This window comes from Triturus cristatus, chromosome 1_2, assembly GCF_964204655.1.
Source record: "Triturus cristatus chromosome 1_2, aTriCri1.1, whole genome shotgun sequence".
NCBI classification, from domain to species: domain Eukaryota; kingdom Metazoa; phylum Chordata; class Amphibia; order Caudata; family Salamandridae; genus Triturus; species Triturus cristatus.
Window position 1 is genome coordinate 224149422 of NC_140580.1, and position 20976 is coordinate 224170397.

Sequence of the window (20976 nt, forward strand, 5' to 3'; positions counted from 1 at the left end):
CCGGCTAATCTCTTTCACATCTGACTCTTCCTGCTTTATGGCTTGTTTTACAAACAGGAGGTGCCCGTGTTTATTGGGGTCTGCTGGTATCTGATGAGGGATCTGAGCCTTGCTGGGTAAATAATTGTGGGCTGGCTGAACTGGAATGTGGGATGGTCATCATGACTCTGCCTTTTCGTTTGTAATGAATACATATGAATGACCATATCGTAAAACGAGGAATGTGTGCCTGAAGCATGATATTTTGTATATAAGGAGAAGACTGGTTTTGTAATGTTGAGCAGTCTCCTGAGAACATACCCGTGTGTACTTCTAGGATTGCTGTTACTGGCTGCAGTCAATAATAAAACGATCTTTGACGCCACCACAAGACTCTGTGTTTCTGTGGTCCAAGACAGGAAGAACTCGAAGTCATAGGGTGCTACCCCTGGCACCGCTGGGGTCCTAAATTCCTCAGTACTTCACTGCTGGTTCCATTGTAACATTGAGAAGGACCAGTCTCTCACCCAAAAACGTGGAGAGGTTAACAATGATCAAAATGAATCAGCACTTCATACCACCGAATTACACAATACATGAATCAATGGAGGAAGATGAGGACAGCGGCTCAGGTGACGGACGTAGTGTGTCACATCATGATTACCTACTACTGGCTGACCCCCCAGAGTTTGAGGACGAACTATACTTCCCTGACAATTAGGCTTGCACTTACTGTCTTCCTCCCTTTTTTCCCCCTTTATTTGTGTGTCTGTCGTTCCGGTTACAAACTTGTGAATCACAACAAATCCATTATCACCGTCTTCTACTCTTCTTATTTCATATACAAGTTTCAGGTGGCTGCAATTTGACAGTACAGTCCTCCGAATCCAGCTCCTCTGCTCCATCATACTGAATTTCCCGCCCAAATCCATTGCCCTCATGAATGATGATTGGATGATGGTAAATAGAAGAAAAAATTAAAACTTTCCTAGTCCCGCCAAAAGAAGTGGAGCATGAATCAGGTGACTACTATAGCTATCCTCCTTTCAGAGCCGAGAGAGACTGCCCATTAACTGAAAATAAGATGGAACAGGTAATGATTGATGCCATGCATTGGACACAGAGTCGCAGACTGAGTGATTTTGTTGTGTTTGTTGTGCATTAAGTTATGTAATTGTGCACTAATCATCTTTCTACAGTACACACTAAACTTAAGGTGAATTTTCCCCTTCTTGCAAATAAGAAATTTGTACTTCTCCTGCAGCTTGGTGATACATTGCTTTTAATTCAATACAGGAAGGGGACTCACTCAATCTGCGCAATGAGTATGATTGCCACAACAGCACCGTCCATGATGATGATGGCGAAATAGACGGCCCGTTAACTTAAGATGAGAAGGAACAGGTAATGACAATTAATGGCATGCATTGGACACCTGACTCTGAGCGATTGGTGTTTGTGTTTTCGTTGTTTGTTTGTTGTGCACAAAGTGAAGTCAAAGTGTACTAGTAATCTATCTTTCTGTACACACTAAAGACTGACTCAAGTCAATAATATTTCTACTCTTGTTGTATAATAACAATTTTACTTTTACTGCAGGCCGATCTTCACAGTCAGTCAGTACAAGTATCGGAGATGATGATTGATGGAATAATAACAAGTCAGGAGGACGTTTCATGAGTGGCATAAAACTTAAAAGCCTAAAGGTAAACACGTCAACAACAACCACAGCAGACCCAAATGTCTGTGTAGAAGTGGAGTCGAGTGTAGCGGTGGGATGACTGCGGTGCATTGATTTACTAACTTAAACTGTAAAATGCTATGTTTGGAATGGATAATGTGCTTTGCCTTTGTCCAACTCTTTAAAAAAAAAAAAAAGTACTCTAAAGTCCAAACGTAGGATGTGCTACTGCGAAGCAACGTGCCGTCAGGCCTGTCATTGTGGGCCTGCTCTCTCCTGTTATTGTTGAAGGTCAATGCTGGAAACAGACTAGAGTAGAGATGATGCATACATGCCACCTCGGAAAGTGTTCTTGTTGCACTACACCATAACTTGTGCATTTGTTTCAACTTTGTTTCTCAATATCCCCTTTGTTTTTCCATCTACAATTACAGGCTGGGCCTTCCCCTATACTTGGGAAAACATTACAATGCACACTTACCTTACCAATAAATCGACATTTTTTTTCCATCCGGGCAGTGGCGAGTGGCGACACCCAAGATTGATGGACGAGAGGACCAAGAGGAATGCCGAGATGCAAATCCAGTCCACATTTTTTACCAGGATAACACAGTAAGAGTATCAACTTTTATCTTCTTTTAAATAATTTGAATCATTTTTTTGTCTACAATCTTTACAACAGTGTGTTCTTGTTGTTGTTATTATCATCATTAGGTTTGCTCTCTGTTTACGATTCTTCCCTACCAATATTTAAAATTTCTATTTGCTATCTGTAAAAGTATTAAGGCCGGAACAACAGAACAAGAAGTGTATGTAATCCGGGTCTCTCATCATCATGCATGCATTTCCTTTTTCTCCCTTAACATATGGATATGGTAGTCTTCGAAGATTGTCGTTTGTTTGTCCATGCATACTGTTTTTCAATGTCAAACCTTTCCCAAAACCCCCTTCCCATCCATTCAACAAACCCTAACCCTCTTCCCCCGGGCTGTGTGACTTATTGTCGAGGTGTGACTAAATTAAATGTACACCAATACTTAATCACACGCTTGCTGGGGCGGATGTGGCAAAAGCAACAGTACTTCAATTTCAAGGCAGAGCAATGATCTTCTCCTGCTTGCCCACCCATGAGTAGGATATATGAGAGGTTATTTTATTTAACAAAGGAACATATACCTCAGCATTAATTGCCGGCATTGATTGGATTTGTTTGTTGTCATTCCTCATACACAGCACTAACTGTTAGGCTGTAGGCCTAGTCAAGTGACTCGACACAACTATAGTTTGTAACTCTGTCTAGTAGGCTATCCCAACCACCATTATGTTTTGTTGTAAAATATTTTAGCATATTATTGTTGCTCTGTAAGTTCTGTACTGTACTTCATTCTACTACTGCTCTAACAGTCTCTCAAAGGCGATTGACTGTCTCCTTTTCTTTTTTTGCAAATGCTGCTGCCCTGCCAGTGTCTACTACTACTACTATACTACCACCACCACCCCAATCATGGCATGTTAGAAAAAGGAAACCATCTTCACCATGCAGCCATTGCTGTGCCTACGTTAAACATCAAGCACAGGTAAGAGAGAAGTTTGGGGAAAGCAGAATTATTAATGGACATGTTTTCAATGAATTCAATTTCACACACCCCTTTGAGTCCAGATAAAGAATGCATAGACTAGAGGAGAGACTGAAAGTACTAGTAGGACAAGTCAATCAGTGAGGGGTGTCGCATCTGTCTGTTTGTGTCTTACACAGTCAGCCAATTATTTAAATCAAACACTGGCTATTGGTTGCCCTGCACCAGCAAGGAAACAGTGTGATGTAAAACAGTAACCCCACCTACAAAACATTAACAACATTGCATGTAACGTAGAAAAATATATTTAATTTACCCTAACAAAAATAAACTAAAAACCCACAAAAGCTGACCCACCCCCTCCCTAACCCCAACCAATGTCCGTAGGAAAGTGCAGGAGAAAATAGTGGTCCGAAAAGCAAAAACCCAATGACCAAACCAGTTCCCACCCACCCAAACAAGAATTAAAAAAGGGGCAGAAGACAGGCACTAAGGTGTGGGGTGGGATTGAAGGAGGACACGCATCTGCTCCTCTAAACGGGCGACGCGGCGTCTGAGGGCGCGGCAGTTGCAGCCACAGTGGGGGGGGGGGCACCAGAGATGGCATTGCGGTGGCGGCGGGCAGCCGCCAGACGGTGGCGCCGTACCGCTGGAGGGTGGTGCCTGGGGCCCGGGACACTGGAGGAGGCTTCAAGTGCTGCTGCAGTCTCCTCCTCCTCCTCTGCCAGGACCACCAGCCGCCGGTATTCATGCTGGATTGCCTCCAGCTTCCGGCACCGTGCCTTGGCGGCCAACTCCTTATGATTGACTTTAGGAGTAGCTGTGTATCAAAAAGAAAAAAACAAGACAATTGTAAAATATACTCTTAGAAAAACAGTAAGACAAGTTAATTATTTATACGCATAGTGGCATGGTAGAGTAGCACTAAAAAGCACAGTAGTACATAACATTTTAAATCTCGCCCGTCCTTCTTCCTTCCACCCGTCTTTCACTTTTTAGTTGAACAGTGCACCAGGTGCTCTTCTCCATAAAACTTTCAAAGCGGAGTTGAAATCAGATAGATGAGGGCATTGGTTACTCAATACTCCCGCTCCTATGCCAATTAAAGGAATTCTAGTCTTCTAGTTCACTCTTGAAACGTTCACAACAACTCATACTTACTTAGGACATCGGATGGCGGGCAGACTTTGTCCGCCCGCCATCCTCACGCTAAAAAGGGTGGGGGTCCCATGGGGACAATTAGGAGGATGCGCCCGGCACAGTGGCGGGCGCATCCTGTTTTTTTTACCTTCCGGTTGGCGGTGCTGAAAGCAATGCTAAAAATACATGTTGTGCTGCTTTTCCAAGCACAACATGACAGGCCCCGCGCGGAGCCTGTCACTTTTTACTTTGAAAGGCAGGGGGGGTACCATAGCATAGGTACCCTCCATGGGGGCCCCCAAGCATACTCTGCAATGTCTGCATGCCTTTCCGTGGCGGACGGCAATGCCGCCACGCAAAGGCATTCCAAAATGCAGATTATATGGCTGGCGGTGTGTTCAGAGAGACACCACCACCATATTGAACCCTTTTCCGCCTGGTCGACATGTGGGGGGTCTGACTCTTTTCTACAGGGATGGCGGGAGGTTTGCCCCTGCGGTGTCGGCGGTGAATACAGCCGGCCCGGCGGAGGCAATACGCCCGCCATCCTAATGGGGCCCTAAGTCTCAACAGTACAGTATACATACAGTACACCCTTGCAGTGAGTGTACTGTCAACAATAGTTAAGGATTATGAATCTAACTTACCACCGCCCGCCACTGATGCTGCCACTCCCCCTACCGCTCCATCGTCGGTATCTGCAGCAACTGCCGCATCCTCTCCCTCTGCGTCGCCTTCGCTGGCCCCGGCAATGGTGGTCGGTAGTGCGCCTAAAAAACATTACACATTTATTAGGCGTCATATACACCTCCCCCTATTGATCAGTAGCAAGATTGAAAAATGAGTTAATACTAACATACATCACTAGTACAAATCAGGTAGTAGTAGAGTAGACACTAATAGTTATATATGGTCCCCCCTAGGGTCATTCCAGCCTTTGCTTAGTTAGCCCGAACCATGCAACCATTTTACCTTTGTGTCTTTTATTTTTGCACATGTGACGTTACCTTGCAGCTTTTTGTATAAGACACCTTTGAGTCCACATGACCTGCCTCACACTGCTACTGTCTACGCGCTGCGTACAAGAGGTCAACAAAAACATTAACAAGCCACTTTTTTTATGAAGTACTGGTGTACTGTGAGTTATGTTATGTTATGTTAGAGTCAATTTGTAGAGCGCCCATCACCATCGGTCTCTAAGCGCTTACACAGAAAGAACATGGAGACGCGCGAGCGCGCGATCCAAGATGGCCGCCGCGTGAAAGTCTACGCGCGTTTTCGGCCCGTTTTTGCCGATTTTAACGCCGATTCCAGTCAGTAAACTGCCCTGGAGGAGGTCGCTGTGATTATACAGCTCTTACCTGCACTGTGGAGCAAATTCAAGCTTTTCTACACGGCGGAAGTGGGTTTTCTCGCTGCCTGGTTCCTGCTCCCTGTACAGCTTTCAGGTACAGCCAGGCTTTCAGTCAAGGGGGCGGAGCAAGCTTCTAGGAAAGGGCCTGGCTTGGGCCTAACCACTCCCCCAGCCCATTTTAGCTGCTGCACCAGTCATTCCTTGGTGTTTTCCACAGCTCTCATTTCCTCCTTCGTCATTTTGTGTCTGCATTTATATTTTTGACTCTTTTTACCTTAAAATGGAGAATAAGAGTTCTGTTAATAAAAGGAAGCAGCAAATTTCACCTCCTCCTGCTAAATCAAAGGTAGTGGAGTCTTCTGAACCTTCGCTGTCTTTAATATTGGAGGAAATTCAGGCACTTCGAGTCAATACAGATACCATTGCCTCTGAAGTAAAAAATGTGCGTAAAGATATGGCCAGCCTTTCAATGAAAATATCAGATAATTCCATCAAAATAAACGATAATAAGGTCAAACTTGACTCATTTACCCCACTGGTGGCAAAAATTTCTCCTATGTGCTCAACATTATTGGATTTGGAGAATCGTAACAGACAATATAATCTACACATATTTAATCTTCCTGAAAATGTTGAGGGGGATAACTGTAGATTATATTTGGAGAATTTATTACCTGGTCTTCTACAAATTAAATTCTCCGAAAAGTTTGAAATTGATAAAGCCCACAGGACTCCCTCACACAGGAATCCTCAACATACAAAACCGCGACAAATGATTTTCAAAGTTCTTCGACACCACCATTTGGTTTTAATCAGAAAAGCAGCTAGAGAAATCCCTTCTTTGATGGTTAATGGGAATAAAATATTTATTCATCAAGACTATGCCAAAGAAACTGTTTCAATTCGCAAAGAATTCACGGCTCTTCGCCCGCAACTTCGCAGTTTAGGCTATAAATATGGTCTTTTTGATCCATCGACGATGCGCATTTGGAAGGATAATTTTTCGAAATCTTTTCAACGTCCAGAAGATTTGAAGCATTTTTTGGATCAGCAGTCTCTGCACTCTATGGATACCAATGACTCTGCTACTTGATTTTTGCCAGTTATGTTTTCTCTTCTGACACAGTTATGAAGTTTCTCTTTATTGGGCTCCAGCGGTTTCGGTCATGCTTGTACAGCGTGTGTGCGTTTCACATTTCACATTTATGTCTTCTGTTTGTCGTTTTTTCTATGTTTTTTCATTTTTTCCTTTCCTTCTTCTGTCTATGGAGCTACCTGTTTCTCATTTTCTTGATCCTCTTTTATCCTTCACTTCTTGTATTCCTTTCTCTTTTCTTCTGTTATGGCTAATATCCATGATATTAAAGTAATTTCATTAAATGTTAAAGGATTGTGCCATCCAGTTAAGCGTGCAAAAATTTTAGATTACCTTGGTTGTTGCAAAGCTGATGTTTGTTTTATACAAGAGACTCATATAGATGATAAAATTTTAGATTATATGCAGAAAAAATGGGTTGATGTTATTGTCTCTTCTCCTGCCAATGGTAAAAAAATGGTGTAGCTATTCTCTTTGCAAAAAAATTACACTGTCAAATTTTGAGTAAATCATCTGATAAGGATGGTAGATATATACTCGTTAAAATTAAAGTTCATGACTCAGTTCTATATTTATTAAATGTTTATGGTCCTACCGCAGATGATCATATATTTTGGTCTAATCTTACAACAGAGGTTCTAAAGATTGGTAATGTTCCTTTAATTGTCGGAGGTGATTTTAATGTTATCTTTGACCCCTTGTTAGATAGATCATCTCTTACCAAGTTTCGCCCTTCTAAGGTATATTTTGCTTTCAAATCATTTATTCAAACCACTAAATTAGTTGACATTTGGAGGTTACATTTTCCTAAGAAAAATGTTACACATTCTTTTCAAACCCTCATAATTCCCATTCTAGAATTGATTGTTTATTGGTTTCCAGGCACCTAATTGGTTCAATAACTGCTCCTCATATTGGTAACATTGATATTTCAGACCATGCGATGATTTCTTTGGTTTTGAACTTGGAGTCAACTTTTACTAAACAATCTAGATGGCGAATGAACACCGGTGTAATTTTGAATGAGTATAACAAGCCCAAGCTTTTAGCTGCTATTCAAGAATATTTTATACTTAATCCTGAAGGGTCTACTTCTATGATAAATAGATGGGATGCTTTCAAAGCTTATATTAGGGGCGTCACCACATCTATTATGGCCCATGAAAATAAAACCTTTCATGCTACTGTGAAAAACCTACAAAAACAAATTGCGAAATTTGAACGACTTTTTATTACATCCAACAATCCTCAATATAAATTTAAACTACAAAAATTGCGCTATGAATTTAACTCAATCCTCAGTAAAAGGGCAGGTATTCAAATTTCTAATGCTAAAGCTAGATTTAGTTTTAATGCCAATAGATCCGGTAAACTATTAGCTAATTATTTGCGCATAAAAAAAGATAAAACTCAAATCAACTCAATTCTTGGTCCTCATGGTAATATTGCTCTATCTCACAATGAAATTGTTAATGAATTTATGAATTTCTACTCGGCATTATATAATAAACCAGATTTTCTGGAGGTTTCCTTATTGGACTCCTTTTTAAAATCATGTAAATTACCCAAGATTTCACAATCTAATCAAACTAGACTTGATGCTCCTATTACCAAAGATGAAATCCTATCAGCTATAAAATCTCTTAAAAAGAACAAATCTCCGGGTCCTGATGGGATCCCTGCGGAATTCTACAAAGAATTTCAGTTACACCTTTTACCATTTTTGCATCAACTTTTTACGTTTTTTGGATCCACTGGAACTACTTCTGGTTCTTTTACAGAAGCTTTAATTATAGTACTTCCAAAACCAGATAAAGATCCCACCAGAGTGTCTAATTATCGTCCCATATCTTTAATTAACCAAGACTGTAAATTATATGCTAAAATTCTTGCTACTAGATTGGGCCCCATATTAGATTCTATTATACACCCTGACCAATCTGGTTTTATGAAGAATAGATACTCTGCTAATAACACGAGAACTTTGCTACATATAATTGAACAAAGTCCCACGTTATCGATGCCATCTGGAATTTTAGCCTTAGATGCTGAAAAAGCATTCGATAAACTTCATTGGCAGTTTTTATTCCATACGTTGTCCTCATTTAATTTTGGAGATACCTTTATTCGTATGATTTCAGCTTTATATTCTGCCCCTACTGCTCGTCTATTTATTAATGGCCAAATTTCAACTCAATTTTCACTTTTTAGAGGTACAAGACAAGGTTGTCCTCTTTCTCCCCTCTTATTTTTAATTGGCATTGAACCTTTTCTTAACCTAATCAGAAATTGTGACCGTATCAAAGGAATCACTATTAAGGATGTTACTGTTAAAACCCTTGCCTATGCGGATGATGTGCTCTTATTTGTTAGTGACCCTATATCTTCTTTTCCCTCATTAATGGATATTATTACAAGGTATTCTGCAGTTTCTGGATACACTTTAAATACTAATAAAACTGAATTTTTCCCCTTAAATGTTTATTGCACTCCTGATATGCTCCCCATGCAGGAAATTATTTGGCAAAAGAATAAGATAAAATATCTTGGAATTTTATTTTCCTCTTCCATAAAATCGACAATCAATCTAAATTGTGATTTCATCCTAAACTATATTAAAGACAAAACGTCTAAATGGTCAGCATTACATCTTTCATGGTGGGGTAGGATGGATTCTCTTAAAATGACTATAGCTCCTAAAATATTCTATACCCTTGCCATGGTTCCTACTCAATTTCCATTAAAGTTTTATAAAGATGTTGATAAACTTTTGTCAAAGTTTTTATGGAACAACAAACCTCCTCGTATTGCGTATAAAAAATTAAAAGTTCCTAAATGTAATGCTGGATTTGGTATCCCGGACTTTTTTCTTTATCATAAAGCTTTTATCTTAAAACAAAGTTCATTATGGTTTAATTGCTCCTTTTTAAATAATTCTCCTACGTGGCTTCGTATTGAGAAATCAATTACGAATCCATTTCCTTTACCTTCTTTGGTGTCCATGCATAATAATGCCCCATTTATTCAAAAGTCAGTTATTATTAAATCCACTAAAATGTTATTTAATGATCTTGACTTCATTTTTCTTGTTCCCATGAATAACACTGTTGAATTATCTTTATGGTATAGTAATGTTATTAAATTGAATAGGAATGTTATTTTCTGGTTTTCATGGATTAAGGCTGGCATTTTTTATCTTAAAGATGTCTATTCTAATAATACGTTTATTTCTTTTGAAACGTTGCAAACAAGTTTTGGTTTATTTGAATCTGATCTTATTAAGTATCAATATTTGTGCAATTCAATTTTAGACTCTTTTCCTACTGCCATCCCCTCTACTGTTACAGTTGACTTAGCAATTTATATTCAAACAGTTTCAAAATCATCTCATGGGGTGTCTATTTTATATAAAAAATTATCTGATACTCTAGGTAGCAATATAGAGAGGATTTCCACGTTTTGGAATAATGAACTTTCACTTTCCTTGTCCACTGACACATGGAAAGATATTTGGCTTAATAGTATATCTGGGTGGTTGCCTGTTTCAATCTACCAAACTAATTCTTATATCCTGTATAATCGTATATGGACTCCATCACGTTTGTTCCAAGCTAAACTTCTCCCCTCTCCTGATTGTTGGCATTGTAAATCACACCCTGGCTCATTACAACACATGTTTTTTGATTGTCCTTTGGTTTTTAAATTTTGGTCTGAAGTCTGGGATATCATTAAGAAGATTTTTAAATTTCAACTTGATCTTTCCTATCAGTTAATAATCTGTAAATCTGCCATTCTTCCACAAAACATACATGATTTAGAGAGTAAACTTTTTGATTTTCTTATTTCAGCTGCTTTAAAATCCATTACTTTTTGTTGGAAAGATGTCTCTGTATTATCTGTTCATGCTTGGTGGTCATGGGTTATTCTTTCCAGAAGAGGTGCTCAATTATCTATGAAGGGGATCACTCATAATTCTTTTTCTTATCAATCTTTTTGGTTACCTGTTGATGAATATTTATCCATTTAATGCTGTATGAATAATTTTAATTCAAATTTGTACTTAATTCGATCAGTTTTATAATGGCATATAGTAGCTCTGTTTGCATTTTCTACGTCAATTGGTATATTTGTACCTTCCCTTCCCCTCCCTCTATTCTCCCTTTTGGTATTTTTTGATTATGTATTTTCTCATTACCTAAGATAATTTTTTCTATGATTTTGCTTACGATATATAATGTTATTTAGGTATTATTGCTTAATCATAATATTTTATGTGCTGTCTATCTTTTTAGTTGTATTTGAACAAAATTCAATAAAATATTTTGAACACACAGAAAGAACATAACCAACTGCGCCTAAATCACTCCGCCAGCCGTCCTACTTGGGATGAAGAGATTATCTTTTTAAACAAATGTGTCTTCAAGTTCTTCCTGAAGGACAGTAGCTGCGGGTCTGCCTTCAGGCTGGCTGGTAAGTCATTCCACAATTGCGGGAGGAGTGCAGATAAAGCTCTGCCCCCTTTTGATTTTAGCTTAAATCGAGGTTGACAGAGGTTGGAGGCCATGCCCGAGCGCAGGGTTCTGCCTGGAATGTACTTCCTCAGACGCTGCTTAATGTAGTCTGGAGCTTTGCCAAAAATTGCCTTATGAGCTATGCAAAGACATTTAAACTGCACTCTGGACTTGACAGGCAGCCAGTGTAACTTCCGAAGGAGAGGGGTGACGTGCGAGTTCCGAGGTAAGCAATAGATCAACCTAGCAGCGTCATTCTGCACTACCTGTAGTTTCCTCAACAACCTCTGTGGCAAGCCAAGATACAAGGCATTGCCATAGTCTAGCCTTGAGATAACTGTGGCGGACACAATGGACTGCAGGGTGGGGGCAGAAAGAATAGGAACTAACTTGCGCAGTTGCCTCAGCACCCCCGTGCACGACCCCACCACTGCACCAAAACCTCTGTCTTCTCAGCATTTACTTTCAACAGGTTATTGGTCATCCAGTTTACAGTGAATCGAAGCAGGTTCCTTATCGATTCCTGTGCTTCCATTGAGTCTTCCAACTGGAACAAAAGCTGGGTATCATCGGCATAGTTAAAGATTTGACAATTCTTATGCATTAGCTCCTCCACCAAGGGTTGTAGATAGATATTAAAAAGTAGAGATGAAAGAGCGGACCCTTGAGGCACACCCCAGGTCACAGCACTTGCCTCGGATAACTGGTCCCCCAATTGCACTCTCTGGGTGCGACCCGTCAAAAAGGACTCAAGCCACTTAAGCACTTGTCCTGTAATTCCCAGCCTTGCGATACGGTCCAGTAAGATGGTATGGCTGACCGTATCGAAGGCCGCTGACAAGTCTAAAAGAATCAGGGCACAAGGCTGTTTATTATCCGCCCTGATTCTCAGCTCATCAGTGACGGCGGTCATTACTAGCTCAGTGCTATGTTGGGGTCGAAAGCCCGCCTGCCTGGGGTGGAGTAAGCCATGTTCCTCCAGGTAGCTAGCCAGAGTGTTCAAAACATGCTTTTCCAGGATTTTGCCCAGGAATGGCAGTTGTGAGATAGGCCGGTAGTTCTTTAAGGCCTTGGTGTCTGTACCTGCTTTCTTTAACAGTGGGGAGACCCTGGCTTCCTTCAACTGGACTGGGAGATAACCCACCTTTAGCGACTCATTCAAAAGACGCAGCAACTGAGTTTGAATAGCCGGCAGGGCCATTTGGAAGATCCTTGGGGGGCATGGGTCCCAACAAGCACGGCCAGGCTCTCCAAGTTGATACAAGGGAAATCGCTCAATGTCCCTGACAGCTCCTGACTAGCCGAGCAGGAAGACAACGAAGGATCAGCTGAGATCGTTGTGATATCCCTAATGATGTCCCGTACTTTCTGAAGAAAGAACCTTTGGAAGGCGTCGCAGTCAGGCTGGTTGCTAGCAGGAATCCTCCCATCCAGCTGCGTTAGTTCCCTTAAGATAGCAAAGGTCTCTCTTTGTTTATTCGTGGCTACTCTGATCCTGTTTTCATAGAAGGCTGACTTCCTCACCAGAATCTCCGCCTTGTATTTTGAGAGAGACTTTTTATAATTTTCTGCCTCCGCAAGACTGTAATTAAGTCTCCACCTTCTTTCCACCTTGCGAAGAGCTTGATTTTGTTCTCTAAGTGAAGCATCAAACCACAGTGCTCCCTTTCCTTTAGCTCTGGTCTTTTCTAGCCGTTCGGGAGCCAATTTGTCCAGAGCGGCGCTGTTCCAGGCCATGAGGGCTGTGGTATCAGAATCCAGATTTGATTCCCTCACCATAGGAGGTGAGGTGGAAAGCAGCGTGGCAAGTAAGGAATCTGCCTCTATCTTTTTCCACGATCGGACCTTCCTCCACAGTAGACTCGACCCTGCGGGTGGGGGATCTCCTGGGACCCAGCACTTGACCAAAAAGTGGTCCGACCATTTACAGGGACTGACTTCAAATATTTCTGTCTGGGGTATAGAGGACCAAACTAAATTAAGTGTATGGCCCTTCTCGTGTGTAGGTCCTACTACTAATTGCTATAGGTTAAGTGAGGAAAGGTTATTTCCAAACTCGCCCACTATGGGGTCTCTAGGTGTCTTATCCCAGTGGTAACTGAAGTCCCCTACCACCATAAGGAATTTGTATCTAGAGGACAAGTTAACCAAGAGCTCGAGAAAAGTATCATTAAAATCTGGCGAGCTCTGGGGTGGACGATACACAGCCAGCAGCAGGATGCAGGAGGTTTTGAGTGAAATTTTTATCCCTAGGAGCTCTGCACAGTCACAGTTTTCAGCCCCCACTTGTGTTACCTTGAGACTTTTGTTAAAAAGAAAGGCAACACCCCCCCCTCTACAATTATTAGGGCGATTATACCATAACGCATCATAGTCCATATTGCTTATCCATAAATGCTACACTTTTTGGCACGGCTGAGAAATGCTTGCAAGTTGCAATATACTAACGCGCACCGTTTCATTTTTCGCATTACAGACGGAAGATTCCCTTCTACGAACCAGAGCTTTGCAGAGCTTATGAATGAGGCAACAACTACCAGTACTAGGTTCTTCTAAGGTGAGGGGTCCCTTCAGAGATCTTCATTTATACATTTATATAAACTAAATTCCTAGGGGATGGTGGTGCTGCCTGTTCAGTTATCATGATTTAATTCCCAACTGTAAGTAAGTGTAACAATGTTTATTGTTTTAATGTTATTGATTTTCCGGTTGGTGCTGCATTATATAATAGAACAATGTACAGAGCTTCTCAATTCAAAATAAACATTTTGAACTTACATAGACTTGGTGGTATGTGGTGTGGACTAACTTACACGAGTGAGCAAATTAAAGGAAGGGTGTGCATGTGCATTGCTTCCACGACTGAAAGGTTGGGTGTGTTATGTTATGTTCTGGGTTGTCTACTTGTTGGGTATCTTGGGGGGAGGGTTCGGAGACCTGATAGTTATGACAAGACAGTACTCTAGTTGAGCAGGGGATTGTGGTGGGTTCTGAATTTCTGATTGAGGTATGTGAGGAAGGTCCAACCTACCATCACCAACATCCTATTTTCTTGTGCAAAGGTCTGTATGTGAAAGATCCCTACAACAGTAGTAGTATGTCCTATAGGCTATCATATAAAAATAGTAATAAATCTGGTTGGGCATTGGTTGCTGTGAATTATCAAAGCCTTAAGATTAACAAAGACTCAAGATCAATAAGACTAGAAGTAGTACAAGAGGACGACCCAAAGGACTGGACTCAATGGCTAGAGCTACTGATGAATCTGAGTTTTATTACAACCTTTCAAATAAAGAGTGGCACTGGCCAACTGGGCAAGCTTAGTTACTACAGTACAGACAGACTGATAGTAGTAGTAGTACAGAGAGTCATCATAGCAGAGGCAGGGATAACAAGATTTTTGAAACCGTACAGATCGAAGGATAATTGTTGGTAAAAAATAGCATTGGGAAACTGAAACAATAGTTCGTGAAAAATATGGTGCAGTAAAAGTTATGGAATAAGAAATGTTATTAAAAACAAGAAGACTTACTGGGACCAGCAAAGGAGCCCTCGTTGGTGTCCTCCTGGTTGTGGTGTTCTGGCTGTTGTCCCGCCCACTGCCCACTCCCTGTCTGTCTGCCCCTGGGTGCTGATGAACAGGAAAGATATAAGAAAGAGTCAAACATTGATGGATGGTGTCAAACAAATACAATATTTTTAAAGAATGGTCAAAAAACACTTATGTAAACAACAATTGCAATAACTAAATTGACCGATCTCATCTGGTCAACAAGTAGTTTCGGGGGATTCGCGGATCGACTACTTAAGTTACTATTTATCAACAGTAATCCAGTCTTCCATTCTGATTCCAGAGTTCCAAGTTACAACTAAGCCTAAGTACGACGTACCACCCGACCTAGCCCACCTATTCCAGGCATGCCAATTGTACATTAAGTATGCATTTTCACTTCTTTTATTCCTCAACAATGCATATGGTCAAACGGAGGACACATGACTACATTTTTTGTATACACCAAATTTTGGGTTGATTGATTGATGCTGATGTTCTGCTAGTGCTAAGCCAATTACCACCACTCATTGAACAAACTAGAAAAGGTTCTAATAAAGACTGGCGTACTAGCAGCACGTCACGTAACTGAGGGGGCATCACGCATACCACTAACAAATTGGAAACTCATACAAAGTTCCTAAACCTAAGTATCAATCCGCCCCTATCTCTTAGTGACAGGACAAAGTAAGGAGTGGACTAGAGTCACTGTAGCATTACGTAACTTAATTTCTCTAAAATAAACTCTTACAGAATCACGCTAAGCGAGCGCAAACGCAAAGTTGCAAACAAGTAAGATTAGTAGTATTGCAGAGGAGCACCTATGTCATAATCACAGAAGACTTTTAAACATAATTAACCTGGAATGTAAGCAGCAACATTCTAGCTGGTTGGAAGAAAAAAAAGATATTCGCAATATATAACACAGAGCAGAAGAACAGACACAAAGTAGTAATAATTAAATAGTTACTCACCAAGACCCGGGACCTCCACTCCTAGCAGGTCCAGCAGGTCCTGCTCACGGTCCAGGATGTCGGACCACCGGTGCGTCAACTGCGTCTGGGCGCATCTTCCCCCACCGCTGCAGATGCTCCCGGAGGCCGTACCCGGACCCAGGCCTGCCACCTGCTGCCAGGGTTGAGGGGAGGTGGCGCTGCACAAAGAAAATGAGTGCAGCCAACTCCACCTCCCCAAATAAGGCCCGTGCCTGCACCCCTTGTGGGCGCCGCCTTCCGCAAGGAAGGTGGTCGCGGCTCTGGCTGCGACGACGAGCCCTACCCTTTGACATCGTTCTGGGATGGGGCGGGAAAGAAAAGGTAATAAAATTAAAGAAGTAAAGGAAATAAATAGCAGGCAATAGAAAGAGTGAAAAAGTAGCTAAAAAACAAAAAAAAAGTAGACAAAAAACAAAAATATAGAAGCAGGAAAATAGTTAGAGAAATAATAAATAAGAAAGATCAAAAAAAGTGGCTTTAAACAAAGGATTAAAAAGATGCAGGGAGGATTCAAAATCAGGCCCCAGAACCATGCAATAGAGTGAAAAACAAGATGGCCGCGCCCAATGCGACCACGTGCGCAAGTTCGTGCGATATTTTTTCCCCGAGCAAGCAAAAAGCAACGCGATCAAGTAAAAGCGTTCGCGAACAGGAAATATCTACCGTGAACGGGCGCGAACATGCATTGCGCGACCCGGAACAGGAAGTAAGCATCGCGAGAGGGCGGGACAAGTGAAAACAAGATGGCCGCGCCCGTGAGCAACCGCACGGGTAAGTTGGCGAGCGGCGATCATGCAAAAAATACCGCGAACAGGCGGGAAAAACACTTCTGCGTCTTCGCAATATTTCCGGGGTGTTTGCGGAGATTTTCAACATTTTCGCGAAAGATTGCGAAAGCGAATTTCGCAAATTCCGCCCACCCCTAATAATTACAGTGAAATTATGAAAATGTCACACATAAGCAATCTGAAACCTTGGCGGCTATGCATTCGTGTGCAGGCCAGGGCCTCGCCGCCTCTGCCGGCAGCCGGGCCTCTGGGCTGGGTTCTTCATTTAATTAAATGTTGTGTTGGGTGCGCAGCGCGCAGTTGTCTCTGCATCTGCACAGTCTTCAGGGTGGGGCTGCAGCATAGAGGGCATGCGTGTGACCAGTGAGGTGAGAGGCATCCCAGGACCCAGCTACGCCAGAGACTGTCTTGAGAAGGACCATCTTTCACCGTGCAGCGGCTGCAGCTGCCGGGCATAATTTAATTATTACTAGCCCCGGGCCCCCTGCCTGGCTAGCCTTGCCCTTTTCTGCCTCAGGGACGTCTGTCCGAGTCAGTAGTGGTGCATGGGTGGTGGTGGCCCTAAGTTTGTCTTAAGTTTGTCCTAAGACTGTCTTAAGTCTGTCTTAAGTCTGTCTTAAATCAAACTTAAGTCAAACTTAAGACAAAATCCTAACTTTACTACTACTAAATGCCTTCTGTGAATACCAAAAGTAGTAGGACAGACTTAAGACAGACTTAAGACAAATTTAGGACAGACTTAAGACAGACTTAAGAAAGACTTAAGACAAACTTAAGACAAACTTAAGACAAACTTAAGACAGACTTAAGACAGACAAGACAAACTTAAGAGAAATGTAGGACAGCCTTAAGGCAGACTTAAGACAAAATCCTAACTTTACTACTACTAAATGCCTTCTGTGAATACCAAAAGTCTGACTTACTGACTGAGCGTATTTGTAGAGCGCACTTATGCCGAGGCGTCTTGACGCTAGGTAGGATGACCTGAGAGTTGCACTGAGGTTAGCATTGTGTAAAGAGCCTGGTTTTTATAGCTTTCCTGAAAATGGTCCGTGATGGCTGAAGTCGGAGTGCGACTGGGAGGGAGTTCCACAGTTTGGCTGCCAAGAATGAAAAGCGTTTGCCACCCCAACTAACCCTCTTCATCTTGGGAGGAAGAACCAGCCCAATGTCCATGGACCTTAAACAGCGCGACGCGGTGTAGCTGGGGAATAGTGATTGTACATCTTCCGCCCCACCTCCATAGAGGGCATTATGCACAAGGCATAGAGCTTTGAACTCCACCCGTTGTCTCACCGGAAGCCAGTGTAGTTGTTTAATGCTGGCTGAGGTGGAGTGATGCTTGTGTAGACCATACAAAACTCGGGCTGCAGCATTTTGAAGTGACTGAAGCTTGTTAAGCTGTTTCACTCCAGCACCCAAATAAAGGGCATTGCAATAATCTAACCTTGACAGAATAAGGGCGCCAACCACCGTTTTCCTGTGGGAAAGCGGGATGAATGGAAGAATTTTACGCAATATCATAAGTGTAAAAAAGTAGGCAGAGACCACTTGGTTAATTTGGGGGGCACAGGTGAGATCCTTATCGATGAGAAAACCGAGATTTCTGGCCTTGGTTATCGGCGATGGACATGTACCGGCTTCAGGAGGCCACCAGCATTGGGTCCAGATTGAAGGTTTTTTTGCCAAATTCTAGGCTCTCAGTTTTTTCAGTGTTAAGCTTTAAAAAGTTGACCCTCATCCATGACATCACCGAGGAAAGACAGTCGTAGAACCGCTCGGCTGACATACTGTCGTTTTGAGTAACCAACACCATCAGTTGTGTGTCGTCGGCATAAGACCCAAGCACTAGGCCATGACTTTTGATCAATTTGGCCATTGGTGTTATGTAAATATTGAACAGGGTGGGCGAAAGTGCCGAACCCTGGGGGACTGCACCCAGGAGGGTGAGCCTTCCCAATGTATTATTTGTTCCCTAGAGTCGAGGAAAGATGTGGGAAGAGACAGGGCCTTGCCGCTGACTCCCACTGACTGCAGCCTATTTAGTAACACTGTATGGTTTACAGTGTCAAATGCTGCCGTGAGTTCTAGCAATATTAGGGCTGCCCTGCCACCGTAACCCAACACCCTTCGAATCTCCTCTGTTGCCATGATCAGAGCTGATTCAGTGGAATGTCAAGCTCTGAACTCGTGCTGGGTGGGATCCAGAAGGTTATTTTCCTCAAGGTAGGTAGTCAATTCCAAATTAATGGCTTTCTCCAAGACCTTGGAGGTCAGAGGCAAACAGGAGATGGGGCGATAATTTTTTGCCTCCAAAGGTTCAAGTGATGGTTTTCAAAATATGCCTAATACAGGCCATTTTCCATCCTACTGGAAAGTTCCCTGTTCCGATGACTAGATTTAACAAAGGGGTCATGCTGCGCCTACCTCATCCGCAGCTAAATGTAAAATGTATGGGGGACAGGGGTCAAGTGGATATCCTGACTTTGTTAGTGAAAGTAGGTCTACCACTTGCTTTTCATCCAGACTGGTGAAATAGGTTAGACTATCTTGGCAGGAATGTCTTTCCCATGTCTCTAGGAGGTTGGTACTGTTGACCTGCAGTGAGTTCAGAAGTTCCTCATAGACCATTTTAACTTTGGTCTGGAAGAGAACCGCAAGGTTATCCACAAAGGCTTGGTCAGGGACAAAGACAGAGTCCCTCGGCTAGTAATAAGTAGTACATTTAGGATTTTGTCTTAAGTTAGTTCTGTGAATCGGGCCCAATGGAACTGTAAAGTGCCTTAAAGACAGAACATCTGACTATTGACGCTTGTAGGGTCTCCTACTTTTAGAATAATCTACATCTATCTGCATAGCTGTAGCAAGTGAGGTTGATTGATCTGATCAGGAGAGGTAGAGGTTGAACAAGACTGGTGAAACGAGTGACGCTTGTGGGATGCCGCAGAGCAGGATGTGAGCAGCTGAGGTAAATATTGATTTAGGTACAAAGCTTTATCTGTCGCTAAGGTGATCATTTATTTATAGGTCGAGTTTCTCAAGTCACAGTAGTAGTGCCTGATGATAGACAGTATCAAAGGATGTTGATTAGTGTAAAGGTACCAGGCCCAGAAGCAAGGGGGTTGAAGGCAACTGCCTCGAGGGCCAGAGACCATTTGCATATTTACATACCTTTGTAAACTGGATACCTAGGCATAGTTTTTTTTCTGGTTCCAGTACCCGCTGGGCCCCACTCTGCCTATTCCTTACATTTGAAATTTACATTTACTGCTGTAGTGTGAGAATGCATTTCATAAAAAAGGAATATAAAGTAGGGTTGCCAAAAGAAAAATGCCAGCCATGTGTTGTTTAAAGACACTGAAAGACCTCGTCTTGACACTAAATAGGGTTATAAATAAAAATGTATGTATTCATTTGTAATTTGACTTTTCTGTCTTTGTTCCCTTTAATTACCAGTCATGGATCGTTCAGGTAGCCCTAGAACACAATTAAAAGTGTTTTCTATTTATATTTGCTGTTCGAAGTATGCACAGATAAGTGCTGAAAATCCGGCTTTAGGTGATGCTTATTTTTGTCCTGTAGGGGTATCAAAATAATGAGCTGGCAAACCTAATGATAAGACTGGAAGTTTTTTGCACGATCAGCACATTATTTCCTACACCCTCTAACCCTATTAATGTCAGAATAACAATAGTTTAACTTATACCTGAAACTCTACGCCGCATTCAATAACATGCTGAGTTACTTCAAGTGTCCAGGAATGCATCCTGCATTCAGACAACTCACTCCTCATTCTCGCCCTTCACTTTTACACTCACCCTGCACTCACAGCAATCACAATGCACTCACACTGACCACCATGTACTCACACCATTCACCCGCTCACCCTGCACTCAGTCATCACTCTGCACTCGCAGTGCACTTGTGACTTGTGCTGTTCACCCTGTACCTCACCCTGCAGTCACACAAGCACACTACTCACCCTGCACTCATGTCACACTTCACTCACCTCTCCCCCTCACTGCTCAATCTGCAATCTCACTCAAATAAGCCCATAACTAACAATGCATTCTTTGTTCAACTCTGCACTTACATATGGTCACCTCACTCACCCTACAGTCGCTCCTCTTACCCTACTCTCACACTGTTGCATCACTCACTGTGCACTCTTTAATCTATGTCTACTCAGGACCATTAACTTTAAACAGTAGGCACAGTATTTACAGATTGGACGACACTGTGCAGTAATCACAAAGGTGGGATTGGAACAAAATAAATACCATGAGGGGACCTGCAGAGAGATGA

The 20976-nt window shown here is 42.1% G+C and overlaps 1 long non-coding RNA gene across 1 annotated transcript in view; it reads left to right on the forward strand.

Moving 5' to 3' along the window:
- The first annotated feature begins 1270 nt into the window (after window positions 1-1270).
- LOC146867082 (uncharacterized) overlaps window positions 1271-20976 on the forward strand; it is a 62825-nt gene continuing 43119 nt past the window's right edge. The window contains exons 1-6 of the long non-coding RNA XR_014966062.1: window positions 1271-1383; window positions 1579-1685; window positions 2180-2272; window positions 3125-3237; window positions 11162-11297; window positions 13815-13895. This is a non-coding gene — a long non-coding RNA (uncharacterized LOC146867082). The remainder of the gene's footprint in view (window positions 1384-1578; window positions 1686-2179; window positions 2273-3124; window positions 3238-11161; window positions 11298-13814; window positions 13896-20976) is intronic.